The sequence below is a fragment of the Eptesicus fuscus genome, chromosome 3 (assembly GCF_027574615.1).
Source record: "Eptesicus fuscus isolate TK198812 chromosome 3, DD_ASM_mEF_20220401, whole genome shotgun sequence".
Classification (NCBI taxonomy): domain Eukaryota; kingdom Metazoa; phylum Chordata; class Mammalia; order Chiroptera; family Vespertilionidae; genus Eptesicus; species Eptesicus fuscus.
This window is the reverse complement of record NC_072475.1, coordinates 10,162,751-10,174,003: the sequence shown is the minus strand read 5'-3', so window position 1 is coordinate 10,174,003 and position 11,253 is coordinate 10,162,751. Positions and strand designations below refer to the sequence as shown.

General features: G+C 37.8%; 1 long non-coding RNA gene across 1 annotated transcript in view; it reads right to left on the bottom strand.

Moving 5' to 3' along the window:
• Positions 1-931: 931 nt before the first annotated feature.
• The window catches only part of LOC129148546 (uncharacterized), a 70,641-nt gene continuing 60,319 nt past the window's right edge, over positions 932-11,253 (bottom strand). The window contains exons 3-4 of the long non-coding RNA XR_008555507.1: positions 1,079-1,149; positions 932-964 (exon numbers count right to left, since the gene is read on the bottom strand). This is a non-coding gene — a long non-coding RNA (uncharacterized LOC129148546). The remainder of the gene's footprint in view (positions 965-1,078; positions 1,150-11,253) is intronic.

Sequence of the window (11,253 nt, the reverse complement as noted above, 5' to 3'; positions counted from 1 at the left end):
AGTCTGGGTTCTTGGTGTCCAAGTCAGTGCTTTTCTCTATGGCAGGCTATCATGTTGAGCCATTATTTTAACTAAGACCAGATAGCACTTGCCTTGAACCAGCTCCAATGAGTTTTCTGTGAAGAAGGTATGTCTGCAGAAATGTCTGCTCACCCCAGACTTCATAAACCCTTTGTCTGTCCAGACAGGAAAACACACAGACACACACACACACACACACACACACACACACACACAGCACTGCACTATTGTTATTACTAAATTCATTGAGTATTACTCTATTCTTTAAGTACAGCTGCACTCTTCATTGACCACAATATATCTGGACCTTGAAATTTTATATATGATTTTATGACTATCTTAAAGACATCAGTAATTTATATCTTATCCAAATATAACTTAACCCTTGTGTTTCTTAACAGAGTGTTATAAAACTGAAAAATATGCTTTTTACTGTAAAAATTTACTCTCTAACTTGTGTGAGTATAAATTTAGATTTAGGTACATCAAGTCTTTCATTATTTAATGGAGGTGGAAATACAGGAATAAGTTCAAAGAAATAATATTAAAAGTGAAATAAAACTTGGTCTTCTAAACAGTCACATATTTATTTGCTCACCTATTGTATTAGGAGGAATTCAGTGCAGGACAGAGAAACCACTCTATGTGTTTTAAGCAGGGACCGATTTAAAACAGGGAATTTGGTGATTATAAAAATCACTGGAAAGGTTCAAGGAATGGCTTCTAGGGTTGGCCTTCTGGAATGACTTTAAAAACCATCAAAACTGGCCCCAATAAGGCTGCCACTGAGCTACACTGGACGGAAGAAGCCCAAGTGACTTGTTCCAGTGGCCTCTCCACATCCAAGAAGCTGGAGAATGGATCTTGGCAGCTGTGATTACCAGATTGGAAGTCCAGGTCAAGATGGCACCACTTCTGCTTCTGCTTCTTGAAACCCTGGAAGCTGGAAAATGGGCAGAAAAAAAAATCAAATTAAGATGACTTCCTATTTCTGGACCTTGCTGGCCAACAGCAATCGTTCAAAGCTACAGCAGATATGGCTTAAGTTCATATTCACCTTCCAAATCCCATGGCAGTCGGATAGACTGGCAGATCCTCATTGCTTCTAAACCCCAGCTGCAAGGAGATCTGTAAAATGTAGTGAATAGCTTTCCAACCTCTTCAACCAAAGAAAGGATAGAAGTTGAAAATATATACGACATGAATATAAACAACATAGAATAAGCACTATCCATTACTATGTACATTTAAATTGTATATAAGTAGAAATTACAAATTCTGATGAACCCGAATGTCCCAGTTTCATCAGTTTAGAGGAAAATCTAGGATATATACTATAGTACTTCAATCCTAGATACCATGCATTCAGATTATGGTTTTAAGTTTAAAGATTAGCTAAAGTTTTAACTTCCATGTCTTGAAGAAGACAACCAAAGACCATCTTTGACTAGTACCCCCAGGTCTTCAACTACTTGACTTTTCTACAATTCAGCTTGACTTTGGTGTCTAATTTTTGCCACTGAGCTGCATAAGTTCAGTCTCTAGAAGTGTATTGTTTGGTAGAACGACCAGAAGTTCACACTCAGTTAAGGAACACATGATGAAGTTGCCTTTTAATATGTCCATTCTTCTGAATGCATTTCTCTCATAATAATAACAATAACTGATACCCCAAAGCAAATAAAGTGTTTTATGATGTGGCTTGGTGGTTTTATTTGTGCCTCTTCAGGAAGCCAAGAGACCACAACACAAGTCTGAAAAAGAATTAGCCTCTGTTTTTTATTAAACATGTGTTGCTTCAAGTGATGGCGAGTGAAACAAAAAAGTTTAATGTTAATTTATATAAGCAGCATTTTTTTCTGGGCCCTTTAAATAATAAAAGCTATGGGGGTAGTGGCAAAGAATAAAATAAATTAAACACAAGTGCTTCATTTTGAAATGCAGTATGCAACTCTCCTTTCAATTTTCAGAGTGGGAACTTGGAGAAATGTGTTTAGTCTGTTACAGTTGAGTGTGTTTCAAAAGAAGATCTGGGAAATGTGGTTTAAAATTCATCAGTTTATTGCAATTGGAACACAGAGCAATTCAACATAGCTAAAAACAAAGTATTAAGACAACTAATTTTATTTTATGTATCATAATATAATTTGTGAGTAAATTTAACTAAACATATAGCATTAGAGGGCAGATAATTGCTTCTCCACTTCTTCAATGTGAAGAGAGCACCATTAATGCGCAGATCAGCCAGGTATCTCTGCTTTGCCCTCCTTCAGTCCTCAAGGAGCAACAGGCTTCATCTGAGTCCTGAGTTTGGAGAGTGGAACTAGGCAGGGGCCTCCAGCCTCTTCCTGGTCCCTCTGTTTTGGAAGTGTGATGCCTGCAAGAAGCATGCATTTTCATCTGTGCCTGTTTAATTCTATGTTTCAAAGGATCATCTTTTGAATCTTTTGTCTTCTCAACTGCTTTAAGATTTAGGCAGGTTAATAAGATTCTACTTATCGGTCTTTTTTAATATGTTTTTATTGATTTTTTGAGAAGAAGGAAGAGGGAGAGAGAGAGATAAAAACATCAATGATGAGAGAGAATCATTGATTAGTTGCCTCCTGCATGCCCCCAGTTGGGTTCGAGCCTACAATCCAGGCATGCGCCCTTAACCGGAATAGAACCCAGGACCCTTCAGTCCACAAGCCAACGCTCTATCCACTGAGCAAAACCAGCTAGGGCTTATTGGTCCTTTTTATTCCCGACCTAAGATTGCAAATCTATGTGCATTAGCCAAACAAACAAACAAACAAAAAAAACCTCTAAAAGGCTCAGTGGATAGAGCATCATCCCATGGACTCATGGGTCCCAAGTTCAGTTCTGGTAAAGGGCATGTACCTCAGTTGCAGGCTCAATCCCCAGCCCTGGTAAGCATGTGCAGGAGGCAACCAATCAATGTGTCTCTTTCACAACGATGTTTCTCTGTCTCTCCCCCTCCCTTCCACTCTCTCTAAAAATCAATGGAAAAATATCCTCATGTTAATCCAGGTGAGGATTAACAACAATAACTAAATAAATAAATAAATAATAAACAAATAAACAAATAAATAAATAATAAACAAATAAATAAATAAATAAATAAATCCTATCTAATAAAAGAGTAATATGCAAATTGACCATCACTCCAACACAAGATGGCTGCCCCCATGTGGTCAAAGATGGCTGCCCCCATGTGGACACAAGATGGCCACCACAAGATGGCCAGCAGGGGAGGGCAGTTGGGAGGGACCAGGCCAGCAGGGGAAGGCAGTTGGAGGGACCAGGCCTTCAGGGGAGGGCAGTTAGGGGCAATCAGGCTGGCAAGGGAATGGTTAGGGGGTGATAAGGCTGGCAGGCAGATGCGGTTAGGGGCAATCAGGCAGGCAGGCAGGCGAGTGTTTGGGAGTCAGCAATCCTGTATTGTGAGAGGGATGTCCCTCGAGGGGTCCCAGATTGGAGAGGGTGCAGGCTGGGCTGAGGGACACCCCCCCACCCACCGTGCACGAATTTCGTGCACTGGGCCTCTAGTAAATAAATAAAATGTGTGCTTCCTCAAAATTCATACATTGAAATATTAAACCCAAAGGTATTAATAGGTATGTCATTTGAGAGGTAAGTAGGTCACACAGGTCCAGCCCTCATGAATGGGATTAGTGCCCTTATAAAAGAGATCTCACAGAACTAGCCACTTCTCATAATTTGAAGATATGAGAAGTCTGCAAGACAGAAGAGGGCCCTAATCTGACTATGCTGAAACCCTGATGTTGGATTTCCAGCTTCCAGAACTGTAACAAATAAATTTCTGTTATTTATAAGCCACCAGTCTACAATATTGTGTTATAACAGTGCAAATGTACTAAAACACTTACCTCTGCCAAAATTTCATAAGTAATTGATGGAAGCCTATTTGGTTAATTATGTGAAGATTTGTTTTAATTGTGCTTTCTATTGCCATTTTTATGCAAAACAAAATTGAAATACGGATTTAAAATGTTTCCAGTTTATTTGATCAATGTAGACCATAAAGCTTATTAATTCAGGTCAAAGAAATAAATCTGGTTGACTGGATTCATCAAATGAGTAGACAGTCAACAAATTTTCAATGTCTTTTGTATTGTGTAGATGTAAACTTACAATTTACAGTGACTTTCCTAGTCTTCTTGTTCATGAAATATATAGGGAAATTTGTCTAACTACCAAAGCCAAGATGAAAAGCTGCTTAAATTAGTAACAGATGTTTATATTTCTCAAGATTAATGCACTGTGGATGCAGACCTATCAACCCACACTTCACAACCACATCAACCAAGGCTCATGTGCACACGCCTGTGGAATTTTGGGCAATTATGTGCTTTCCATTCCATATCATCTTCAAAGTCAAAGGCACTGTCCATATACATGGTTGGTCTTCTTTGCAAAATGGAAATTTTTTAAATGCATGTTGCTCCATCTTCACAGTTAAAAGTAAAGAAATATGCATTTGGATAAACAAAAAGAAATCTGAAAGGTTCAATGTCTGTATGTCCTTGGGAATGCAACTGTTTCATTGTATTTTCTTATAATGTCTTGACTACATGATTATTTTTACCTAAAAAGTAGAAGTATAAGGGGGTATTCATAGCATTTTTAACCATTGAAATGCAATTTCAACAGTCACTCTGTACATGCTTTCTTGACATTCATCTATTCATTCACACATTCATTCATGAAATGGCACTATTCATGAAGCTAGGCACACAGTGATAAACAACACAAAATTTCTAACCTCAACTTTTATTCTCTTTGGGGGAAGCAGAACAGCAAAACAATAGGTCTCATTAAGTTTAAAAATGCTATAAAAGAAATGTATGTACAGAACTTACATGCATTGTGCATGGACACAGATAATAGTGTGGTGAAGGCCTGGGATGGGGCAGGAGTTCGGTGGAGGGGAGCAACAAGGGGGGGGGGAGAAAGGGGACATCTCTAATACTTTCAACAATAAAGATAATTTTTTTAAAAAAGAAATATATGTACAGGGAACTTCAGAAGCATACCTCACACATTTAGTGATAGGTGATGCGGCGGGGGGGGCGGGAGGGGAGGGCAGATAACACCTGCCTTTGATTTTGAATGATAATTAGAATAAGTAGGAGTGAGTTAAGCATGTGGGAGATAGAATCATCATTACATGTAGTAATATCAGCATGAACAAAAGCACAGAGGAATAAGAAGTGTATTTGAGGAACTGTAAACAGTCAACACGATTGGGAAGAGTGGCAAGTCAAGTTGATCTTAGAGAAGTAGGCAGGGAGCAGCACTTCACATGCTGAAAAGGTTGCACTTAATTCTGAAGGTAATTTGAAGCGAGTAGTTGACAGATTTTGACACTAGATTGAAAGTGTACTTTGAAATAGAGTATGGGTTTAGGATGATTGGCAGTGTTCTCTGTGGCAAACTGGGCAAATAGGGGTTCCTTTAAGTGAGATTGAGATACAGACAGAGAAGCAGGCTTTACAGGTATATTTCAGATAAAGGTGACCAAAAAGAGTAAACACAAATAGCAAGAAATTTAAGTATTATGAAATAGGGAAAGAGGGGAGGGCTCTCTTGGAAGAGATGTTTAAGAAGAAAACTAAGTATAAGAATGGAATAGCAATCTCAAACAAAATGAGAAAAGAACTCAGGCATTTAAGCAGGATATTGCAAAGATCCTGAGCTATTGGTCCCTAGGCATCCTCCACCAAGACTAAATACTTACAACCTATCCTGTAACTTAATTCTATGGATTGGAACAAAAAAATATGCCATTTATGGAAATCATTAATGACTGCCAACTGTTTGGGGCAGAAATCTCTGCTCCAATGATTGTCTGTACTATTTTTAAATAAATAAATAAATTTGTGGTTTTTAAGAACCCTATCAAGATTGTAGAAATGGATAAGAGTCTCAATTTCATTGGGTCACAAATGTCATTAGTTATACATGGTGCTTTTCTACTTAACCCAACATTTTTGAAGCAAAGATTGTCCTCCAAGTCAGGTGTTTTTTTTTCAAAGAGTTTTTTTCCTACACTTACAAAACCAATGACTGAAGAAGAAAGTTCTTTTCTGTTTTGTTTTTTATTTTAATTTTATAACACTCTACAGAGTCTCTCAATTTCTTTACTGTCTCAAAATATCACTTATGTAAGCACACATGCATGTGTATAGTATAGGACATGTAGTAGGCAGAACCCTTAGATACTCCCACAAAGTTCCAGGACTGTGGTGTAGACAAATAGTCTCCTAGTTATTCAATGAAGCTTAATCTAAGGGCTGCTGTGATGGGATTTTGAAGATGTAATTACAATTCATTGGGGATAATACAGATGGCCTGACTTAATAACATAATCTCTTAAAAAGCAGAGTTTCCTCCAACTGATTATAGAAGGTCAGATCAGAGATTCAAAGCATAAGAAAGATTTGGCACACTGTTGCTGATTTTAAATGGAGGGTCCATCTGCCAAGGAACGTCAGACAGCACTGAGGATAGTTTCTGACCAAGATCTAGAAGGAAAATCGGGAACTCAGTACTACAACCACAAGAAAATGAATTCTGCCAACAACTAGTAAGCTTAATGAGGATCCTAACCCCAGCCAGCAATTTGATTGCAGCCTTGAACAGAGGCTCTATCCATGCCATACTCAGATTCCTGACCTGCAGAACAGTGAAATGATAAATTTGTGATGTTGTAAATCACTAAATTTGTGATAATTTATTACGCAACAATAGAAAACAAGTACAATACAGAATAATAACAATAAAAGTGAGGAGAATCCCATCTTCTTTTTATCAACAGTCTTTGTGTACAGTTTGTGGGTAGTGTTATGTGTGATACATTTTGATTTGGACAGTAGTCTCCTCCTTAGAACAGTGACTATAACATATGCCAAAAGCCAACTTGCTAAAATAAATAAATAAATAAAAATTTTAAAAAGCAAATGTAGCAAGAATATTCTAGAGAACAACACCAATACCAGTCAATTCTAGTAGTAACAAATGTAGGGTGAATAAAGAGAGATTAATTGGAGTTCATGCAGCCAGAAAGTGACCAGCCTTGGAATAGGAATATTTTCCTATTCCCAGTTAAAGACAGTTGTGGGAAATCATGATAGTCTACAAAGAATCAAGTTAGACAACAGTCTTTGTAGTCTTCAAAAGTCCTTCCCCTAATGTCAATTATGCCTCTTTGTCTTCTCAAGGAAGTTGAGGACGAACCATTAGCATGTTATTTTTTTTAAAAAAATAGCTGCTATCTTTAGTCTTTATAATTGATTAACTTCCTGGAAAAAACAGCATATACAAGTTTATATCTTCCAAACTCCAATGTTTTCCCCTCTGATAAAAGAAGGCCTTGCACATACAACTGTAATTGTTGTATCAACTTTAAAGAAATGTTGCTGCTCACAGACACTATCAGGAACAGAGCCCTCCCCTACATGAAGGAAAGCAATAGGCCATAATAGTATGGCAGTCATTGTGTTCCCAACACAGCTAGACACCTTGCCTTGCCTGCACACACAGGTCAAATCAGGAGTTTTGAAATAAAGACAAACTTCGTGATTAACTTTGTCTTTGGGAGTTCAAAAACTGAGGATATCACCAGGACCTTCCTGACTGAAATGATAATTATCAGAGCAATCTGCTCAATATAAATAACTACTGGGGTGGTAGACAATCTAATGAAAAGGTGAGTTTTTCTTTTCAGTAATTTAGCATACTATAACTCATGGCAGAGGGGCTAGAGAGCTGTGCCTTGGTTTTTGTTAGAGAACCCAGTGAAGAAAATGCTCTCTGATGAGCTGGATAGTTCAAGACCACAAGGAAATTAAAGAAAGTGAAGACTGATTAACCTAAAAAAACAACTTCAGGAAGAAATTCAAGAAAATTATGCGGGATAATTTCAAGTATATGTTATGTGCAATAAAATAATATTTGAGGGGGGAAATGTCAAATTTATAATGTTTGGATTTATAAATAAAAAAAAGGCCAAAGGAATAACTATGTAAATTTCATTATTGACCAGGGCCAATTGGACTGAAAGGAGACTGGAAAAATAATAAATTTTTGTTAAATTTAGAATTGAGATCGACAAATGTGATTTTGTGGTTCTTTAGATATTCAGACATGTAAGTAAAATAATTTTGGGTCAAGGTTGATTCTAATTTTTGGAAATGAAAAAATCTGGAATAACATTTACAGAACAAATGAATGCTTATAAAGATTTGTGGACAAGGACACTTCAACGTGGGTCAGTTAAATTTCTTCTAACAATTATTCTAGCAAAGGGAGAAAAAGATGAGCTTAAGACTCTAGTAATCAATTGTAAGACACAATGAAGTGAACGTTTAGGTAATGCTGCATGTGTGTGTTCAGAAACTTGAATACATACACTTCTTAAGATTTTTATAAGTAGATAAATTAGTAAATCAGACCTTCTTTCAGATATATTGGACCGAAGCACAACATCCTTGAATTTTTCTAGAAGATAGCATGGGATAGTGGATACAGCCCTGGACCCTTCCTCAAGACTCAGCTTTGAATTCAGGCTCTTCTGCCTATTGGTTAGGTGCCTCTACACAAGTTAATAAAATTCTCTGAGTTCTAGTTTATTTTTCAAATAGCATGTACTGCTAACAGGTATTGAAGTGAAGATTAAAGGAAATTATTGACCTAGGTAAAAAGAATTGGCAGTTAATAGTCTCTGTATTAGTCCATTCCAGCAGGAAGTAGATGGTACATTCCAACAGAGTAATGGAGAAAAGTTAAATGACAACCAGTGGGCAGGGTAAAAGAAATCAAAAAGAACATTGAAACACCCCAAGTAAGAAAAATGATGAGATAGAGATGAAGTGGGAAGTAAGGGCTCAGTTTCCAGAACTCAGCAAGTTCTTACATTAGAGGTAGATGTAGAGGAGACTGCTTGCCTGGAGACCAGTGGCCTACAGTAGCAGTGAGAATTCAGTCCAGCTGTGGAAATTAGTATCCCATTCTCTCTTCTGTCTTCAGATCTCCTTCTGCAGACCCCCAACCAGCAGTCACAGAGCAAAGTAGCTCCATGCATGCCCTTTTTTAGATGTCACAAGAGAAGGAGAAAGAGAAGTAAATTGTAATTGTTGGATCAATTTTAAAGAAATGTTGTTGCCCACAGATACTTTCAGGAACAGAGCCCTTTACTAAGTGAAGGAAAGCAATAAGCCATAAAAGTATGGCAGACACTGTGTTCCCAACACAGCTAGACACCTTGCCTCACCCAAACACACATGTCAAAATCAGAAGTTTAGAAATAAAGACAAAGCTGTATGCAAACTGAGAGAAGGGGAAGAGGTGAAGGAGCATATGGTGGGGCCCATTCTTCTGTGGATGCAATCTTACATTTTTTTTAGAGGCAAGAACTGAATAATAATAAACTTTGATGATTAATAAGCAACTTGTCAATGGAGCAAACTTCGTGATTTTTGGTGTGTTGTGTGTTTTTTGTAGGTTTGTTTTCCCAATTATAGCTTACATTTATTGAGTGCTTACTATGTGCCAGGAGATAATGATCTATGTATTTTTTTCCTTAATCCTCATAAGAACCGTATTAAGTAAAATTGAGACTCAGTTTCAAAATAAAAATGACTTCACTGCCACTAAAGCCATATTCTTCACTTTGAGGTTGTTGGATTGAGTAAAGTCTTGTACAAGTAAATTGTCCTCTCTCCCACTCACCCCCACAAAGGATTGATTTCTGTATTTTAACAGAAAAGACACTGAGTTCCATTGGAAAATGCACCTCAACTCCACTCTTTCCATAAAGCCAATGTCATCAGATTAGACGGTAGTTGCAGAAATACCTCTTCTTTTCATTCTACAATTCATTTTCCTCAGGAAGCATTAACTGAGCTTTCATTCTGTGATGATGTTGCTAGGCCCTGGGGCAGAAAGATAAATGGGTTTACAGAGAGGCTCAGACCTGAATGAACACGCATTCCCAAACATGCCATTTAAATCAGTGGTTAGACCTTCTCTGAGGTTATTCCCTACAGTCCCTCTCCTCACTCCCATACACAAATGCAATGGGGTGAATTCAATGCAAACATTTTTGTAAATTTCTCATTACACATTATGACTCTTTTGTTGCAAGTAATGGAAGTCCTATTCAAATTATCACAAGTTTAAAAGAGGAATTCATTGCTCATGTAGGTGGGAATACCATCTCATGTTATGGTGTAACTCATAAGATGAAAGAAAGAACTACAGCACCAAGATCCCTTTCACCACCAATCTCCCAGGTCCGTGTTGGCGTCTCCCCAACTAGCAGGAAACATCTTGGCCAGCAATGCAGTTTCACATTCTCCAAAATGAAAGTTTCCTCCCCACATGTTGATATGTTAAGTGAAAAAGATTACTCTAGTTGGCCCTACTTGGGACATAATATGTCTTCTGGACTATTATGTCTTCTGGTAAGATCCATGTGATATGTGGACAGGAGACCCCCAGGAGGTTGAGAGGCAAGGCAGAGTGGGCTTGTCAGGTTACATGACCAGAAGGAAGAAAAAGGTGTTCTGAGAACACAGCCGACTGGAATCACTCAAAGTCTGAAAGCCATTATGCTACATAAACATTTTGTGAAATGAAATGTTATTCATTAGTCCATTATGACTCACATTTTGTCCACTATACAAAAATCTGGAAAGTGGTAGAAAATAGAAAGATTGAAAACCTATTTCAGGATAGAATGTACCAAGTAGGATTGCATGATCTGTTTCCGTTCTTGTTAAAAATCAGTTCTATAAGAAGGATTGATTATATATGTTTTTGCTCTTGTCTGTTTCCACTACAATCTGGCATGTAGACTGTGCCTGCCTCTTAAGTTTTGTGGAGCAGAGGCCCTGCTCTCTCTTTATTGCCTTAGACGTTGAGAGATCAGCAATTGCAAAAGCCTTCAGGATTTTTCCCCTGATCAAAAGCTCTGTACACTATGCCGAAGGAACCCAGTTTGGAATATATCCCTGCAGTTTCTTTCCTGCCAGAGGACCAGGAAGAGGAGGTGGAGTGAGAGGTGATCAACTGAAAGGACTGGTGGTGACAGAGGTTAGAGCAATCACAATTTTTCACTTAGTTTTCTGCTTTTTTCCCTATTTAGATACATCTTCTCTACTTCTCACGTTGGATGAAACACACTGTGCTCATGATTTCCTTGGATGG